Here is an 18,004-nt window from a genome sequence, read left to right as displayed (position 1 = left end):
GATTAGTGGATAGATAATTTCTAAGCGGAAACATTATGGGTAGATGGATTCTTGCTAAACCAACTTAAGATTCTTGCTGAGGGCAACATGATCACATAGCAAATTAGAGAATGAAGAATTTGGTCAGGTATCAAGTGTGATCAGATAGGGTATGGGGATGACTTAGCATAAGTCTTGCTAAAAATGGGTTTGGCAAAGATTGACATGGAAGGTCGGGGTCAAGGTCTAGTTGAGAAGAAGTCTCATAAGGGCCAATTTATAGTTTGGTCAAGGAGAGAGTTTTTGTCAGAGAGAATCAATGGCAAATTGTGAGGGAAAGTCCTCTTGATTTGTTCATTATCTCTTTCCTTTCACTGCTTTAGATATTGTAATATTTAATGGTGGACCTTCATTGAGTAGATATATATAGGCTCTGTTTTTGCAAATGAGTGTTGCTTGGAGAAGGAAGGTTGACAGAAGAGAGACTCTCCAGTTAATGTGTCAGTTAGTGTTACCCTGCTACTCAAAAGTAATCTTGGCATTTTTGCCAGTTTTAACTTGGAAGTGAGTAGGAGAACTCTGATGAGGTATTTGAGGGATTAAAGTTCCAATTTTTAAAATATCTTTTTAAAATGTTTATTTATTTTTGAGGGGGGGGGTGCAGAGAGAGACACACACAGAATCAGAAGCAGGCTTCAGATTCTGTCAAACTGTCAGCATAGAGCCCAACACAAGGCTCAAACTCATAGACCATGAGATCATGAGCTGAGCCAAAGTCAGACACTTAACTGACTGAGCCACCCAGGCACACCATAGTCTCCAATCTTTTAAAGCATGGATATTTGGTCATTGCTATGTAGGTCCCTTCTATATGTCCCAACTGGTACATCAAGTATGGAGAGACGCAAAAGCAGTGAACTCATGTGAGTTACTATTCCTTATAGTTGAGTGACTCTGGAGGATGACATTATCCATTACCTGTTCTGCATACTACCTCCTTCACATTTCCCTGATCTGAATATGCACTGTATCTCAATGAAATTATAGCAATTTCTTACTAAAGAATCTTAAGTGACTTGGTGCTTTGTTTTCTTAGGGTAGGCTATTCCCTTCATTAATCACCATGGCTTTTAAATTCTCACATTTACTGAGTACAATACTTCCTCTGAGGTAATTGTAAAAACCTTCACTTGTTCTACAGGTATGGTAAACTAAATGATAGTTTCTCTTTAGAAGCATTTTCCTGCACAGTTAAGTTCATGGTGACAGATTACTTTTACCCTTGAGATGAATGTGAGTGTGAATGCACACACACAAACTCCATAGATACATATACATATAGATTCAGCAGAAGCAGAGAGAGGAATAGTTTAATGCCACTTAAATAAAGCCTTTAATTTTGGAGGAAAATTGGAAATTAGAGACAAGCTCAAAAAAGGGAAAAATTTTAGGACTTGGGAGAAACCCTTATTTTCTCTATTCTCTGACCTTTGGCATATTATTTATTTAGTGGGTTTCAGCGAGCTTTAATATTTAGAAAAGGTCACATGAATAGCCAGATTCATGTACTGTATTTGAATAATGTAGGCATCAGGGGTCTAGAGAATTAGTGTCCTCAGACTAGGAAGCGTGATTTTTCTAGCCCGGTCTCATTTCTGCCCCTGATTTGTTGTTTGACCTGAGGTGAGTCATTCTCTTCTTTGTCTGTCAATGGTGATAATGAGATCTTTTCTTTCCTTTTCTAAAATAGATGTTGTGAAGAATCCAATAATCTCCTAACTGGCCTTTCCCCTTTATATACTACCTCCTAAAACTAACTGGATGCTACCTTCCTAAAACACTGCTTTGTGCCCCAGAACTGGGTCCACAATTCCCTAGATCTTCCCTACAGTATGATATCCAAGTCTTCCCCATTTTAATCCCAAGCAATTGCTGCCCATCTCCAAAGTGCTAGACATTGTACTGTGTACTTTAAATATTAACTTTTCATCTTCACACCACCAGAGCAGAGCTATTTATGCTCATATGCTCTTAAATATAGAGAAAATAAAATCTTTAAAAGTACAAGTATGAAAGCAGGTTGGATTCTTGGCTTTTGCTCTTTCCACATGCATATTCAAGCTGTTGCTACTTAGCACATACCTTTACATGTGCACACACACACACACACACACACACGCTTTTTTAAATATAGAACTTTATATCTATGCCTCACCTGCTTTCAAAAAAAGATGCAAGGTGGGAAAATAAGTTGGAAGTTTACAATAACACTACATTAAAAATAAGGAAAAGCAAGAACCAGGACAAGGAAGAGGAAACAGGCATCTTATCTCTGGAATTTTTTCCCTAAACCATTTACTGCATTTGTACTGCTAGCACTCAGAGTCTCTTGCACAGACTGTTACAGTGGCCACCTATCTTGCACCCCACTTTGCTGTTACCACAACACAATTCATCTTCCATACTGAGGGTAGAGTGACCATTTTAAAATACAAACCTAGGTGCACCTGGTTGGCTCATCCAGTTGAGCATCTGACTCGTGATTTCAGCTCAGGTCACAATCCCAGGGTCATGGGATCAAACCCTGTGTTGAAGCAGGCATGGAGCCTGCTTAAGATTCTCCTTAAGATTCTCTCTCTTTCTGTCCCTCTGCTCCTTTCCCCTGCTTGCACTTTCTCTCTGTTCCAAATAAATGAATGAATAAACAAACACACAAACAAATATCTTTAAAATACTAACCTGGGCATCTGCTTAAAATATTCTACTGTTTCCCACTAAATTTAGGGCACAAAGTCACTCTCGACCACCACCTTCAGGCTGCACATGATCTACTTTACGCTAAGATCTCAATCCTTATCTTTCCCCCTTCCTTATCCACTTCACTGCAGTCATTGGTGGCCCTCTTAGAACAGTACATCTGGCCCGAGGTGTTTTGGTTTAGTTGTCATCCAAACCTGGCATGTTCTATGCTAGATCTTTGTGTGAGGAGCCTTTCTTCATTTGGGTATCATCAGCTCTTGGTTTTCTAGTTCCAGGTCAGTATATGCAGGCATACTCACACTGTGCTATTCTTTTTTTTAAAGATTTAACATTTATTTATTTTTTGAGAGAGCATGAGCAGGGTAGTGACAGAAAGAGGAAGACACAGCATCTGAAGCATGGTTTTTTGCCATGAGCGTGAAACCTGATGTGGAGCTTGAACTCAGGATCTTGAGATCATGACCTGAACTGAAATTAAGAGTCAGCCACTTAACTGACTGAGCCACCCAGGTGCCCCATACTGTGCTTTTTTTTTTTTTTTTTAAGGGCTGCATAGTATTTATCATATGGATGCACTTTAATTTAGTTAACCTATCCCTGCCAATATGCATCATGTCCTTTCCCAGGTTTTCACAATTAAAAAAAAAAGAAACAAAATTTTCAATACAAATGATCACATATACATATTAACACAACTGAAAAAATTATTTATACAAATAATTGCCTGAATTAGAATTAATATATCAAAGGATATGGGGTTATTATTATTTGATATATTTTGCCAAGCCATAGAGTTTAATGTTATTTACTTTTTAAGGTTTATTGAGATAAAATTAACAGATAACAATTGTATATATTTAAGGTGTATGATGTGATGGTTGTTCGATATATATATACATTATGAAATAATCACCTCAATCACGTTAACACATCCATCACCTCACATAGTTACCTTTTTTTAGTGTGTTAAAAACACTTAAGATCTATTCTTATAACAAAGTTCAATTGTACAATACAGTATTATTAACTATAGTCACCATGATGTACATTAGATCTCCAGAACTTATTCATCTTATAACTTAAGGTATATACCCTTTGACCAACAACTCCCCAGTTTTTTCACCCTTCAGCCCCTTGGTAATCACTGTTCTACTCAGAGAGTTTAATATTAAAGCATAACTCAGTGAAGGTAGTCATGACATGTAGCCTTATAAAGCTCTAGCTTGATCCAAGGATAGAGCTTAGAAAGCCTTCAGGAGTAGATGTATTAAATGATTTTCCTTGATGTGCACTTTTCTCAGCAGGTTTTTAGATATGAATTTTTTTTTTTTTCCTGAACACAGCCTCCTGTATTCCCTGTTGTTAACCAGGGGATGAGCCACAGGCTTATAATACTGGAATAAAAACAGGAGCTGACTTCCTGCTATGTACACTGAAAACGCTGAGATGTGTTCCTTTTCCCCCCAGATCTAGCTAGCTTCTCTATGAGGATGAATCAGGGGACCCCCTTCTACTGAAAACCCATCTACTGCTATTTCTCCATGCCCGGAAAGGCTAGCACCAGGGTCACCTCCTCTAGAAGTTTTCCCTGACGGTACAACAAGATGCAATCTTTCCCATTACTTCACTGTGTCCACATTTACTGGCTACACTATTTACTTGGTCCTAAAAATGCTGTAGTTTATCATTTATTATTTATCTGTTTTATATGTCTTTCTTGGGGTGTGTGGAACTCAATAGCAGACATGTTGCAACACCCCTGTTCTTATCTCTCAACCTAGTTTAGCAGCTCATACCTATTAATATAAACATAAGTGGTGCTTAGGGTATTCAGCTGGTTAAGTATCTCTTGATTTCGGCTCAGGTCATGATTTCACATTTCTTGAGATCGAGCCTCACATTGGGCTCTGTACTGACAGCATGGGGCCTGCATGGGATTCTCTCTCCCTCTCTCTGCTCCTCCCTGGCTCGTGTATATTCTCTCTCTCAAAATAAATAAACATTTTTAAAAAAACCACATAAGAATGATGAGACTGATTGTCCTCTCTGCTGGTAGGATGTGGATCCTCCCCACTCTTTGAACCAGTCCCCCTTTTGCCTATGATAGTCCAGCAGGAGATGACTGATCCCGAGTGGGAGCTGATCTCAGGTGTGGGATAATTTTCTTCCACATAAATCTCATTCCAGGAAGAGTCTGTGACCTTGGCATCGTTAGCTGTTTTCTAACCAACCGAACCCATGACTAAACGTATTTAGGGCAAAATTTCCATTACATTTCATTGTTAAGCTGACTCTAAGAAGAAAACAAAATATAGCTCTGGAGGGAAAAAGCACCAGAAAGTTGCCAGTGAGAGAAAATTGGGGTTATATGGTCAGTCTGAATGCCATGTCAGCCATGGTACACTTCCTCTGTAATGAGATATGCAGTGATCCATATATATATGATCTATCTATATAGATCTCAAAAGACTGCTGAAATCAAATTTTTGATGCAGTTATTATTGATGTTTTCATGTCCCCGCATAGTAACATTTGACAGGCCTGCACAATTTTACAATTTTGCTGGGGCAAAGCTAAGTGTCTCTGTGATGTGAGAAAGCTTATATTTTGATTTTTTCTGAATGTTTTGCATATTATGGGCAGTTGTTCCATTTGATTGGCAGGTTATCTTCACATGATGAACTGAAAAGGCTGTAGAGCCTGTTGTCTTGTTCCTAGGAAGAGAGCATTGACTGTGTCTATAGAGCTTTGAAATGAGGGATTGGGGACCTAGGTGCCATGAGTCACGACAGGACCAAAGCCAGGTGTTTTTGCCTAAATTTTTACTTACTAAGTTTGTCCTTTGATGCTGATACCTAATGGGCTGCTACTCTTTGTTATGAAAGGAAAACCACTGTGTACATGCTTAGTACAGATTTGATGTCGTCCCTTGTTTATGAGCAGTTGGGATTATTTGAGTTCTCAGGCTATTACTATTCAAAATTTGATACACGAGCTATAATAAAGGGGTGACCAAAAGTGAAGGTAAAAGTAATAAGAAGTAATTATTTAGGTTATTTAGGCTCCACAAATCTTTTTGTCTCATTTTAGGTTTTGAAGTTTAGAGCTTTTGAAGCCAATTTTAACCAGTCAAACTTAACAAACAAAAGTCATCCCTGTAATAAATGTGTTATAGACAAAGGCATTTTTTTCCCTAGATATTTGATTGCTTCTCCTAGCAGCTCTTAAACCAATTGTCCTTTTTAAATGTAGAAAGTATTATATATAACTCTTTAAAACCTCAATATATTGTGACATTTCTTGGCCCACAATAACTCCAAAAATGCTTTCTAGTGACCTTAATTTTTAAAATCTTTACAAATGTTCTTTTTCTGTTGTTTAAGTATTTAGTGCTTTTCTTTAGTTCTATGTTTGAAGCACGTTATAAAATTCTTTTACTCATTTATTGAACACTAATCCTTTCCTGTGTAATATGAAAAGACACCTGCATTAAAGCAGTTTTATCTTTGTTTGCAATGATACCCATGTTTGACCATCAGGTATACATTTTTAGAAAGACTTCAATATCTGTGTGTATTGGTACTTTAAATGAGACACTGTGTGATGCTACAAAACCCGAGTATTTTAAATCTGGGAATGTTGGAAATAGTAGAGAAAGTAAAGACTAAGTCGTGGGCGAGGGAACTTTGAAAATCTAAATGTGCTCAGTCCATGGAAGGTGGTGTAAGGAAATGCATACAACCTGCAGACCACTGAAACCCTAGCTATGGAGACTTGTTCAGTTGGTGTCCCTGGCTTCCTGAGGCAATATAATAATATTTAGTGATTATGAGCAAGCTTCTTTAATTCCTCATCTTTACTTAAGCAAAGATCCAGAATTTTAAAAAATATCAAGCTATTTCCTTCAGTGATGTGATGTCTTCCACCTGCCTTGTTAAATGTCAAACACGTGAGTGAATTTTGATCATGATCCTCATAGTGATAAAGGTGGCTGTGGTTTGGTGATAAAACTGAAATAATTAGCATTTTAAGGTTTTATTATGAGATGCTTCAAAACATACGCAAATAAAATAGAATTGTATAATGAACTCCTATGAACCCATATCCCAGTTTTAAAAATCATCAGTATTCAGCCTTTTTTATTTATCTTTGCTTTCACCCACTCCCAAAGCTCACTCAATCATTATTATTTACAGGTGTGCGTGTGTGTGTGTGTGTGTGTGTGTGTGTGTGTGAGAGAGAGAGAGAGAGAGAGAGAAGAAAGACAGAGAAAGAAAGAGAGAGAGAAGTTAAACATGNGTGTGTGTGTGTGAGAGAGAGAGAGAGAGAGAGAGAGAAGAAAGACAGAGAAAGAAAGAAAGAGAGAGAGAAGTTAAACATACAGAAATGCACAGATCTTCGCTGTACATTTTCACAAATAAGTACATCCATGTTACTCCACCTATATCATGATTGGCAGTGGATTTAATAATTATTATTGCGGATGCTATAAAGTCGGTAGGTATTTATATAGAAGAGAGGGAAATTCTCCATCTACAACGTGACACTTAGACCTGGTAGTTGGGTCTTATGCATGTGCTGAAATGACATTAGATGGATGAGCTTTTGCTTTTAATCTAATAGCTCTTTAACATTATTTTCAATTAAAGACTCTGAAATATCCTCCTCTGATACCTCTTCAAAGTGTAAGGAAGACGAGATAGCTATCATGGATTAGAGGAGAGAGAAGAAGAAGAATCTCCAAGTCTCATGTTAATCCTCAACATCTTTCCTTGGTTAGAAAACTGGAATGAATTCAAGTTAAATGATCTTTCTTTATGGAAGTGAGACAATATTTGTTTTTTCTTGATCCACAATTACTTGTTTTTGAGTTATAACTAAGTAACTTCATCATGCACTTAGATTTCTATAACCTCTTAAAGAACCAGGATATTGATAAAATGTTAGTATATCCAAGTATGTCTTAACTGTGGCTGTTGAAGTGGCACAGTATGGTTGAGTGGAGGCTGGGACATAGTAGAATATCTGGGGTGTTCTAGGGGCTTTGAGCCACAGACAGTGTGGCTTGAAAAGGTTGGTTCTATTCTGCCTACATTTCTTCTTTCTAGCATTGCTCAGTCCAACCAGTTCAAAATACAGATCACTACTGATAAATAAGCCTTTAAGTCTATGGCTCAAAGATACTCACAATATTTCTTTTTCCCTGTTGGCATTGAAAGTCACAAACCAACACGGAGGTATTTTTTAAATGAAGTCAGCTTTTTTCACTTCTTGCCAAGATATTGTTGCTTATTCACAGTCAGTGGCTATTTGCAAGGCTGATCATAATTCTGCAGAAAACTGCCTGTATTCTGGTGTCACTCCTGAATAATCAAAATTCAGAGCTTCAATAAGGGTGCTCCTAATTTACAAGGTTAATTCCTCCAATAATGATGTCTACGCTCTTACACACATTTCAGAACTGAGAATTTATTGCACAGGGCACAAACTTATTGGATATGCAGTGTAAATAACCTTATTAAGAATGCAGGGAGAGAATATACATTACTGTTCTATTGGGTCAGAAGGGTAAACACAACAAGAAAATGAGGCATTTACCACTAAGTGGTCCAACTGATTTATTTTACTATGCCTTTTTCATTTTGAGCCTTTTGAAGCACAGGCTGCCTGGGTACTCTGCCCTCACCTAGGCATTCATGTAAAAAATACTAAATTCTAGAGGGCGTGGGAACTGTCCCAGAGAACAATACCAGGAACTATGTGTTAACTGAAGCTGGAATTGATAACAACGTTTCAGGTCAGTGTGAGTTAGTAGTAAATCTGCTTTTGCTTTTGTGCTCCAGGTATTTCTGTTAGGATTTGATAAAACATATGATGGAGAATTTTCCCTGCCAGTATAAACAAAACTCAATTGATCTAGATCTAAGCAGTGACACAGCTCTAAGTAGAGACCAGAGCCAAGACAGAACAGGATATACTAACCCTTCAGCTATCTCCTATATATGGTATGTATTTCTAGTTCAACTCTAAGTACTTTTTGATATAAGAAAGTTGTTGCTGTCTCCTTCTTTTCTGCCTAGAGATAGTATCCAGTACAGTAGCATGCCAGTGAGAAGGACGCTGTCAGCTAAGTGCTTCTGTGACATGAGGTCATATTTTATATAACAGAAAATACCGTAGCAAAGCTACAATATCCTCCGGGCCCTCCTTCCAAGGCCACATAGCTTAGTAGTATATGCTTTTCCTAGTTCTTAAAGTAAGGGAATATTTTTAGGAAGTGTCTTTCAAACCAGTAACACTTGCTGTAATATTTCTTTACCTGACAGTGGTAATGATTATAGATTACTATTTATTACTAGACATTATTACTGTGTTGTAAATACTGTAAACTTGAGTGGACTCATAAGAAAAGCATTTGACTTTATGTTGATTCCAGAATAGGAATCATACTGAGTGCATTTTATAATTTGTATATTTCTCAAAAAAATAACTTATTGAGACTTATTCACCACTTTCATTCTCTGATTTACAGGGAGAGGATGGAGTATCTCCCTTTCTTTTATCTAGCTCTCTGAGGTTCATTTTTGGCTTACCTTGTTTTATTCATACTTATCTAAGGAGAAAGATGGTTTCTTAATTTTCATTGTTCCAAGTCCCTGCATCTTGGAAGCAGAAATTTTAGTTCCTTAAAAGTTAAGTTAAATAAGATATTCATGTTGACCATCCGTAGTGGGAAGCAAAGAAAGATAGCTAACAGAAGACTTAGGGTCATGTGGTAAAAGGAGCAGGAACCTAAAATTTTGGACGAACAAGTGCACATCTTCCAGGGGTTTATAGATTAAAATCAATAAAGGCAAAATATGTCAGATAAAGCCTGAAGAAATTTTCATCAGTATGTCACCTCCTTATTCATTGGAGAACAAGCAATATGATTCACCCTATATGGATGTGTGGTGCTAAATAGTATTCTAAACTTTTACGGACATGCCCCATCAGGTCAGCTTCCACTAGACCCCAATCTAAATATATTCCTTAAAAGTATAAACTACTGGTGACATGAAATGTCTCTTTGTCTTGCTCAACTCTTCTAAAAGAGGTCCAGGTCAGGAGAGAGACGGGGTGGGCTCTATTCCTTGCCCTGGTGCTAACCAGCTGGTGGTAACATTGAGTATTTAGCCCCTTGGGGCCTTGGTTTTCTCTATGTCAGATGAGAGGGTTTGGCTACATAATTTAAGATTCTTTCCATCTTTAAAATTCTTCTTTCTACATATTTAAAATATTTTAATCCTATTGATTATATAATACACACTAATGATGATCTACTGTACTCTCACCTTGAAAATACTAGAATGGAGTCCAAGAAATGTAAGTCTGTCTCTTAACTATAAAGGACAAGCTGATGTTTACAGAGGGGAGGTGGTGGGGGCGGGAAGAGGTTACATAGGTGATGGGGATTAAGGAGTGCGGTTGTTGTGATGAGCACCAGGTGCTGTATGGAAGTGTTAAATCACTAAATTGTATATATCTGAAATTAATATTACACTATATGTTAAATAAAAACTAAAAAAAGAAAAAAAACAAAAAGAAAAAATAAATAGTTGAGACAAATTAAGCCAGAGCCAGGCCCAGAACAGGAGGCTGTTTACTGCTTTAGGAAGGGCCAGGTTCATGAATGTGTGGACACGGCATTCATAAAGGGTCCCATACTTATGGTCATCCTGAAATTCTTAATAGTTTTATCTTTAAATTTGTAGTCTGCAGGGGCGCCTGGGTGGCTTAGTCGGTTAAGCGTCCGACTTTCGCTTAGGTCATGATCTCGCGGTTCGTGGGTTCAAGCCCCGCGTCGGGCTCTGTGCTGACTGCCAGCTCAGAGCCTGGAGCCTGTTTCAGTCTGTGACTCCCTCTCTCTCTGACCCTCCCCTGCTCACGCTGTCTCTCTCTCTCTCTCCTAGAAATAAATAAAACATTTAAAAAAAAAATTTGTAGTCTGCAGTCAGAAATCATCCTGATGGTACAATGGAGTATGCACTAATATCTTAGATCTTCTACTCACATAGGATTCTGCCTCCTGTCACCTCCTTATTTCTCCTGATTGGGTGCCCAACCACCTACTTCCTTGCCTCCACCTAGTGACTTCTGAGGCCTTTTGTCCATGGCATGGGCTTAGGCATGGGTATGGATGGAGAGGACACTTGTGAAGGTCTGCACTTGCCTTACAAGTATCTTCATTCCCAAGGAAGCAGTACCTTCAATGCAAATAAAAATTACCAGGAGGGTTTGAGACACTATAGAAGAACAGAAAAATCTTTTCCCTTGCTTTTGAACAAGGGATCCATATATTCTTTTTGCACTGAGCCCTGCAAATTGTGCAGCTGGCCCTCACCTCAATCCTTCATAAACATTTTCTTTGCAAGGATTATGAATTAGAAAGAGGATCACCCTTTCAACATTATTTTGAATACAGCTTAATAGAAAAAGTATATAATGTTTATGTATAATGTAGTGATATTTATAGTGTCATTATTGCTCCAAATCTTTTTTTTTTAAATAGTTTATTGTCAAATTGCTTTCCATATAACACCCAGTGCTCATCTCCACAAGTGCCCTCCTCCATGCCCATATTGCTCCAAATCTTATTTCTCATTTTTGTACACTCAGGAATTTGAGTTTTTATTTCTCTGTAAGTATTAGCTTCTGGAGGACAATTTTATGTCTAACAAGCTATAAGAACCTCATAAGTTAATTTATTTTGAATTAATAAATGGTTGGAAATACTGATATTGGGGCATCAACCTATTTTCTTCTCAAGTGAAATGTTATTTGGGAAATCAGATGATTTCAAGAAAACCCAGACAAAAAGTATTTAGATATCTTTAGAATTAATGTTAATAGATTGATATGTACCTTTCTTTACCATAGGAATATATGTACTGAGAAGGCTAGAGGCTCATACCTGCCAATCAGGGCATTCTGTTCTATGCATTATGCTAGGGACACAAGTACATAATATTAAATTCTCAACTCTTGTTTACCCAGACTTTACCCTTCTGAAGGCATTGGTGTTACAATGTCCAATCCCATTGGGAGGAGGTTTAAGAATTATATTTATCCAATATTTATTTATTTAAAAAATTTTTAATGTTTACTTATTTTTGAGAAAGAGAGAGACATAGAGCATGAGTAGGAGAGGGGCAGAGAGAGAAAGGGACACAGAATCTGAAGCAGGATCTAGGTTCCCAGCTGTCAACAGAGGACTTGAACTCACAAGCTGTGAGATCATGACCCAAGCCTAAACTGCATGCTTAACTGACTGAACCACCCAGGTGCCCCATTTACCCAATATTTATGATCTCAGTATGCTTGTTTTATTTCTACAATGAGATGATCAGCTTACACAAATAGTACAAATATTATCAGAAGTAAAAGTTCAATATCAACTCTATCAAAATGAACATGATTATTTTTTGAAGACATGTTTCAATATCTAAGTAGATATGATGCTTCACAGGTCTAATCTGCAGCCTCTGTAGAGTGTATTTTGACAGGAACTAATCCTGAAATGCCATTAAGGTATAATCATCCTCAAATTATCGTCGATATTCGTATGACAGAGATGGAGAATTACTGAAGTACACTGTAAAGTTTTCCCGTTAATGTATTTAGAACTTTGAGGATTTAATTGTGCTCTTGTTCAGACCTCTGGGAAGAACTGAAGCTGCTTTTTTGAGAGAAGTCTTGGTCTTGCCCGGTACAATTGTTCTGCAGCTGGGCAGGGATATGGATAAATTATTCAATGTTTATATAAAAATAAAAATCTTGTCAACTACACAGGGAGCAGCTAATATAAGAAATCATTTCATTAAAAAAATCAAAATGTGGGGTGCTTGGGTGGCTCAGTCGGTTAAGCATCCGACTTTGGCTCAGGTCATGAATTCACGGTTCGTAGGTTCGAGCCCCGCGTCGGGTTCTGTGCTGACAGCTAGCTCAGAGCCTGGAGCCTGCTTCGGATTTTATGTCTCTATCTCTCTGACCCTCCCCTTTTCACGCTGTCTCTCTCTCTCTCTCTCAGAAATAAATAAAACATTGAAAAAAAGGAAATCTTTCTAAAAAAAACCAAAAAAACCCCAAAATGTGTCCATTCCAGGCATTTATTAAAACTTCAGTTTTCAAATATATGCTACATACGCTATTCTTTAAGAGTTCATGTGAAATGAATGACAATTTTTCTCAAATTTATAACTCCCCTTTGTTTTTCACTAAAAAGCTACACAATCCAGTTCTTGAAAAAAATGAAATGATGAATTCATTGATTCACCCAATTGGTGTTTATTGATTCCCCCTACTAGGGGATCTTTTAGGCACTAGTTATAAACATAAGAAAGACTCTGAACTTGTGAACCACCATGGATAGGAAACATTTGACTTATAATGGTATATTTATTAATATTATCTTGAATGCCAACATGAGGTTTCTGGAGCAGACAGATTTATCATTTTTTATTTACAGCAAATAATAATGTCCTGGATCCCTTGTGCTATAGTGTCTTCCTTCTGGGGCAATGCAGTGAGAGCCAGTTGTCACTCAACATACAGTTTTGTAGGTGAGTATCCCCCTTGCCACCTCCGTGGAAATGAATCTGGACATTTATACATGAGGGAGAGGCAGCTGTCTTTCCTCCTCTTTTGAGAGAGTTTCCTTGGAAAAATAATGGGAAGGATCCTGGGTTCTCCTTCTGGAATGTGTCCATGTTCCTGGGTCTCATCTTCCCTTGAAATGTAAACACACTACCTCTGGAGACATAAAGCTCTCTGGAGTTCTTGTTATTTTTTTCAGTCCTAAATTACCTTGTAAAGATAAGATTTTTAGTCTAGCAGCCAAGTTCCAGTAAAATGTTCTCAGAAGGCCCTAACTTTGCAGCAACAAAATGATTTTCTCCACAGCTGCACAAGAGGATTATGGGATGGGGTGCCTGAGGAGTTCCTCTAGATTGAGTTGTCAGCTGTGACCTCTCTGAGGAGGTGATCTAAGCTGTGATATGAAAGGCAAGAGGAGTCAGTGTGTGAAAATCTGTGAAAAGGTAACATCTGGTATAAAGATATAAAGGTTAGAATGAGCTTAGACTGTTTCATTAACCAAAGGAAAGCCAGTGTTGCTAAGAATGTAAGGAGAAAAATGAAAGGAGATATAATCAGAGCAGTGCCAGGTTTCCCAGAACGTGGAAGTTATTTGGGTTTTATTCTATTGGTAATGGGGAGCTATGAAAGGGTTTTTAAGTAAGGAGGATGTGGCTGCAGTAGTCTAGGTTAAAAAAAAACCTAGCTGTATAGATGTAATAGAAGTAAATGTAGAGAGAAGTGAGTATTGTAGTTGTTCAATAATTTATTATTCCCTCATTTAATAAATGTATTGGGTGCCTACTCTGTGCAATATAGACATGAGCAAGTTTCTGGGGACACGTGCTTGAAAGTTTGACATTATCTCCATCTTGAAATTTATGATGCAGTGAGGGAGAGAAAAGGTTGTGTTTGGGATTGTAGAGGATGCCATGGAAACAAGGAGGAGCAGCTAAGCCACATGGGGCTCAAGTACATAAAGGAAGTCTGAGACAGAAGGTTGTATTCAACTGTGTGTCACAGAAACGCAGTCAAAAATCTTATCTTATCTTATCTTATCTTATCTTATCTTATCTTATCTTATCTGTTATGGTAACAGTAGGAGACTGAGGTCCAGACTCCCCCCAGCTTTCAGCATTATCATCCTTAATGCAAGGCTATTATCATATTTACAACAAAGATATTGCCCTTCTAGACATCACTTTTCATTTCTAGGAAGGAAGAAAGGGAAAAGGTTAAGAGCAAATTATATGTTGAGTAGGTTTGCCCATTTTTTTTTTCCAGGAAGACAGTAACACTCTGAAAAGCCCAATACCTAACTGCTGTTTATACAATATAGTCTTTGCCCAGAATCATGTCTCAAGCTCATCTTCTGATTTGTGGGACTGTGGAAAGCTAAGTATTTTTAAGTGGAAACATTACCCACTAAATTAATTTGTGTTCTATTAGAAGAGGAGATGGAGTGAATAGATATTAGGAAGGCAATTAAAAATGACTGGCACAGGAATGATTTCTGTAGAAAGTGAGAGCTAAGACTTGCAAGAAAGGAAAATTCTCAGAAGGCCATTGAGAGACTTACAGGAAAGAAAAAAAATCCTATCACTTTTTCTTCTCAACTCTTTCTTAGAAAGCAGTGATAAGAGACAGTATAAAAAAGAATATGTTCTTCATTTTCTACAAAGTTGCTATTGAAGATACTATTCATATTTTAGTCAGTGCTCCTTTAGATACTTAAACTACATTCCACTTTCACTGTTTGAATCTTATCCTTTGAATTTTTCATAATAGCTTTATTATATCTATTCCTCTTACTTATAATATCAATGAAATCAGTTTAGAGGTAGGTGGAAACCACCTATTGTAGCCATGACTGAAAATAAACAAATGTAATAATATAGTGAGCTTCAGGAAAAAAATGTGTTTGATCTTTAAAAGATTTTTCTAAATGAAGTATCTAGCACAATGGACCTTGTGGTCAGTCCTCATTAAACAGAATACATGGCTATTGATAAAACAGACCCACATGTATCTTGACCAGAATATTACTCTTTTAATAGAGGAGTTACATACAATAAAATTAATTTAAAAATAGGCTAAACTTTTAGAGATATTAATTTTATTCCTCAATTCCAGATTACATGGAGTATTTGGTTCCTGATCCTTCTTAATCTCTCTAGCCTGCATTTCTGAAAACGTGAGGAATGCACAAATCCTTTGAGAAGAAGGAAAATTTCTTAGGATAAATATCAGTAAACAACCCTTTCCTATGAAATTTTTATGTCTTGCTGAAGTAGCACTTAAAACTGGACTCTATTGAAGTGTTTATTCCAGCAATTCACCTTCTTGATTTTAAGGTGAGAGCTCAACTGTGGGTCCGAGTCAAATACATTTTTACAAAACCTTGCATGATCATGTGGTTCAAATGTGGATATTCAGCAGCCCCATGCCTCAGAGAACACAGAATATGCTGGATGGTACCTAGGACCAGAAATCACTACCAACAAGGCACTAGGCATGGTTTGCACAATCCTGAAGCATTGATTGGACTTTGCACAAATTATTTTTGAGAAATTATTGTATCTGTATAAAAGCCATTTTCCAGATGACTGATTATATTTATAAAAGCAATAGTTTTAATGCTTTTGCTCCTGTTTGATAATTTCAGGTTTGATAATTTGGAGAGTCTTTCATTCAACATAAGCACTGTTTCCTTTTTCTTCTTGATTATATATTGATCTGATTGGACATGAGCATGTGGAACCATTGTTGCAAGGCTTTGGCATTTATAGACTGGACATTTATAGGTTCATTACCACCCTCAGGACATTTTACTTTTTATATTCAAATAATGAGTAAATATTTGCCTAGAGTAGAGTTGAGAATTAGTATTGGGCAAATACATGCATTCATCCAATCTTCTCTCTTTTACTATACAGACTATTGCAATTACAGTAATTTTTATCTCACATTTTGCATTTTAATTTGAAATTTAGAACATCACAGAAAAGTTTTTTCAAAAAATGAAGAGATGCACAAAAATGTTTATATGCTTTTAATGCAACAGATTGCTAGCTACTCCAATACTTCACACACACACACACACACACACACACACACACACACACAAATCATTACATCATTCACTCAGTTTCACTCAGTTTCTAAAGCCTGTTAGGCTCCTGATGGTACAAATGAAGTAATCTTTCAGCAACCTAACACTGGACTGCAGAAATGGTGAAATCAGGAAGCCACTTAGAGTTTAATCCCCTCTCTGTTAAGAATTCTTTTGGAGGAACACAGGAGTGGCTGTTTGGCACCTACAGGTGCATAGGAAACCTGTTGAGTAGGAATTGGCCCGAGCACCTGAGTCCTGAATGGATTCCTTGTTTGTGAAAGGCTGACTACACATGTCTGTGTTCAGAAAAAGGGTAAGCGGGGGTGGGGAAGGATGGTCAGATGAGTATACCAATCTATTTCCGTCATATTTAAAAATGTAATGACAATCACTTCCAAAACATTTATTGGGCAAAATGGGAAAAAATATTTGACCTAATAATTGTTTATATAAAGGTTAACAAATGTTTCAGGAAAGAATTTTAACAGACACCAGATCCTAAGAAAGAACTGTGTGTTTTCAAAATACTGTTTTAGTGTTTTTAATACATCCATCTATGTTTATTGTGGGGAAGCAATAAATTGGCTTTCAAATAATACAAAATGGTTGCAGAAGTTTATTTTACATAAACAAAGTATTTAACTGTGGGATGAAAAGATGGGAGCTGGAGGCAAATTGGATTCTGCCTCTCCAAACCTGGGCATATGTAAAAGAAAGACTTTGCCCAGCAGAATTTGCAGATGGTCTAAATCCTCTTGGAGTACATGGGCTCAATTCAACACTGATTTGGGATTATTCATTCAAAGGGTTTGGTCTCTTCTGAGACTGTAATAAGGTAAGGTAGCTTTTATGCTTGGGGAAAAAATAGTAACAATATTCCAACATGCACAGTGACTATGGCTGCTGTAGACCATTTCCTTAGAAAATCAACTAACTTTTACATGCATCTGACTTCAAAAGCTAACCTTGATGAAGCAAATATGATTCTATCTTCTGTATTTGAGGCAAAGATGAGCAGACAGTGAATACATGGCACACCAGAATCAGGCCTTCAAAAGAATCATTCAGCCAGGAATAATGAGTTGACTGTAAGAAGATAAAGCTCATTGTGAATACATATAAGTTTCCTCATTTTGGGTACAGACAAATAAAAACTGAAAAGATAAGTATCTGTAAAGTTGTTAAGTAGGGGATATGGAATCTAGCAGAAACAGGTATGACATTAGCTTGCTGTATTAGTCAGGGTTCTGCAAAGAAACAGGACCAATAACATATAGCTCTCTCCCTCTGCCTCTCCCTCTATCTCTATCATCTCTATCACCTCATTTCTCTCTGTCATCTCTATCTCTCTACATACTCTTATGGCTATATTTAATGTTGGCTACATGGAGAGGAGTTAGATGCATTTTTAAAAAATGATGATGATGATGATGAAGAAAAATTGATTAATATTGTGCCATTTAGGAAGAAACTCAGAGAGTGAATAATTTCCCACAGGCATTGCATTTTCATCTATTTAAATTTTATTTTATTTTA

General features: G+C 37.1%; 1 protein-coding gene across 13 annotated transcripts in view; it reads left to right on the top strand.

The window, feature by feature from the left end:
- The window catches only part of ZPLD1 (zona pellucida like domain containing 1), a 335,829-nt gene that overhangs the window by 237,049 nt on the left and 80,776 nt on the right, over positions 1-18,004 (top strand). For 8 of the 13 annotated variants that reach the window (XM_077774868.1, XM_077774861.1, XM_077774867.1 and 5 more), the window contains one exon: positions 13,247-13,340. The exons of the other annotated variants lie outside the window; for them this stretch is intronic. The gene's annotated coding sequence lies outside the window, so the exon portion shown is untranslated. The remainder of the gene's footprint in view (positions 1-13,246; positions 13,341-18,004) is intronic. 13 annotated transcript variants of the gene reach the window in all.

The sequence above is a fragment of the Crocuta crocuta genome, unplaced genomic scaffold (genome assembly GCF_008692635.1).
Source record: "Crocuta crocuta isolate KB4526 unplaced genomic scaffold, BGI_CrCroc_1.0 scaffold6, whole genome shotgun sequence".
Lineage (NCBI taxonomy): Eukaryota > Metazoa > Chordata > Mammalia > Carnivora > Hyaenidae > Crocuta > Crocuta crocuta.
The sequence above is the reverse complement of the archived record's forward strand: the minus strand, read 5'-3'. Positions and strand labels throughout refer to the sequence as shown.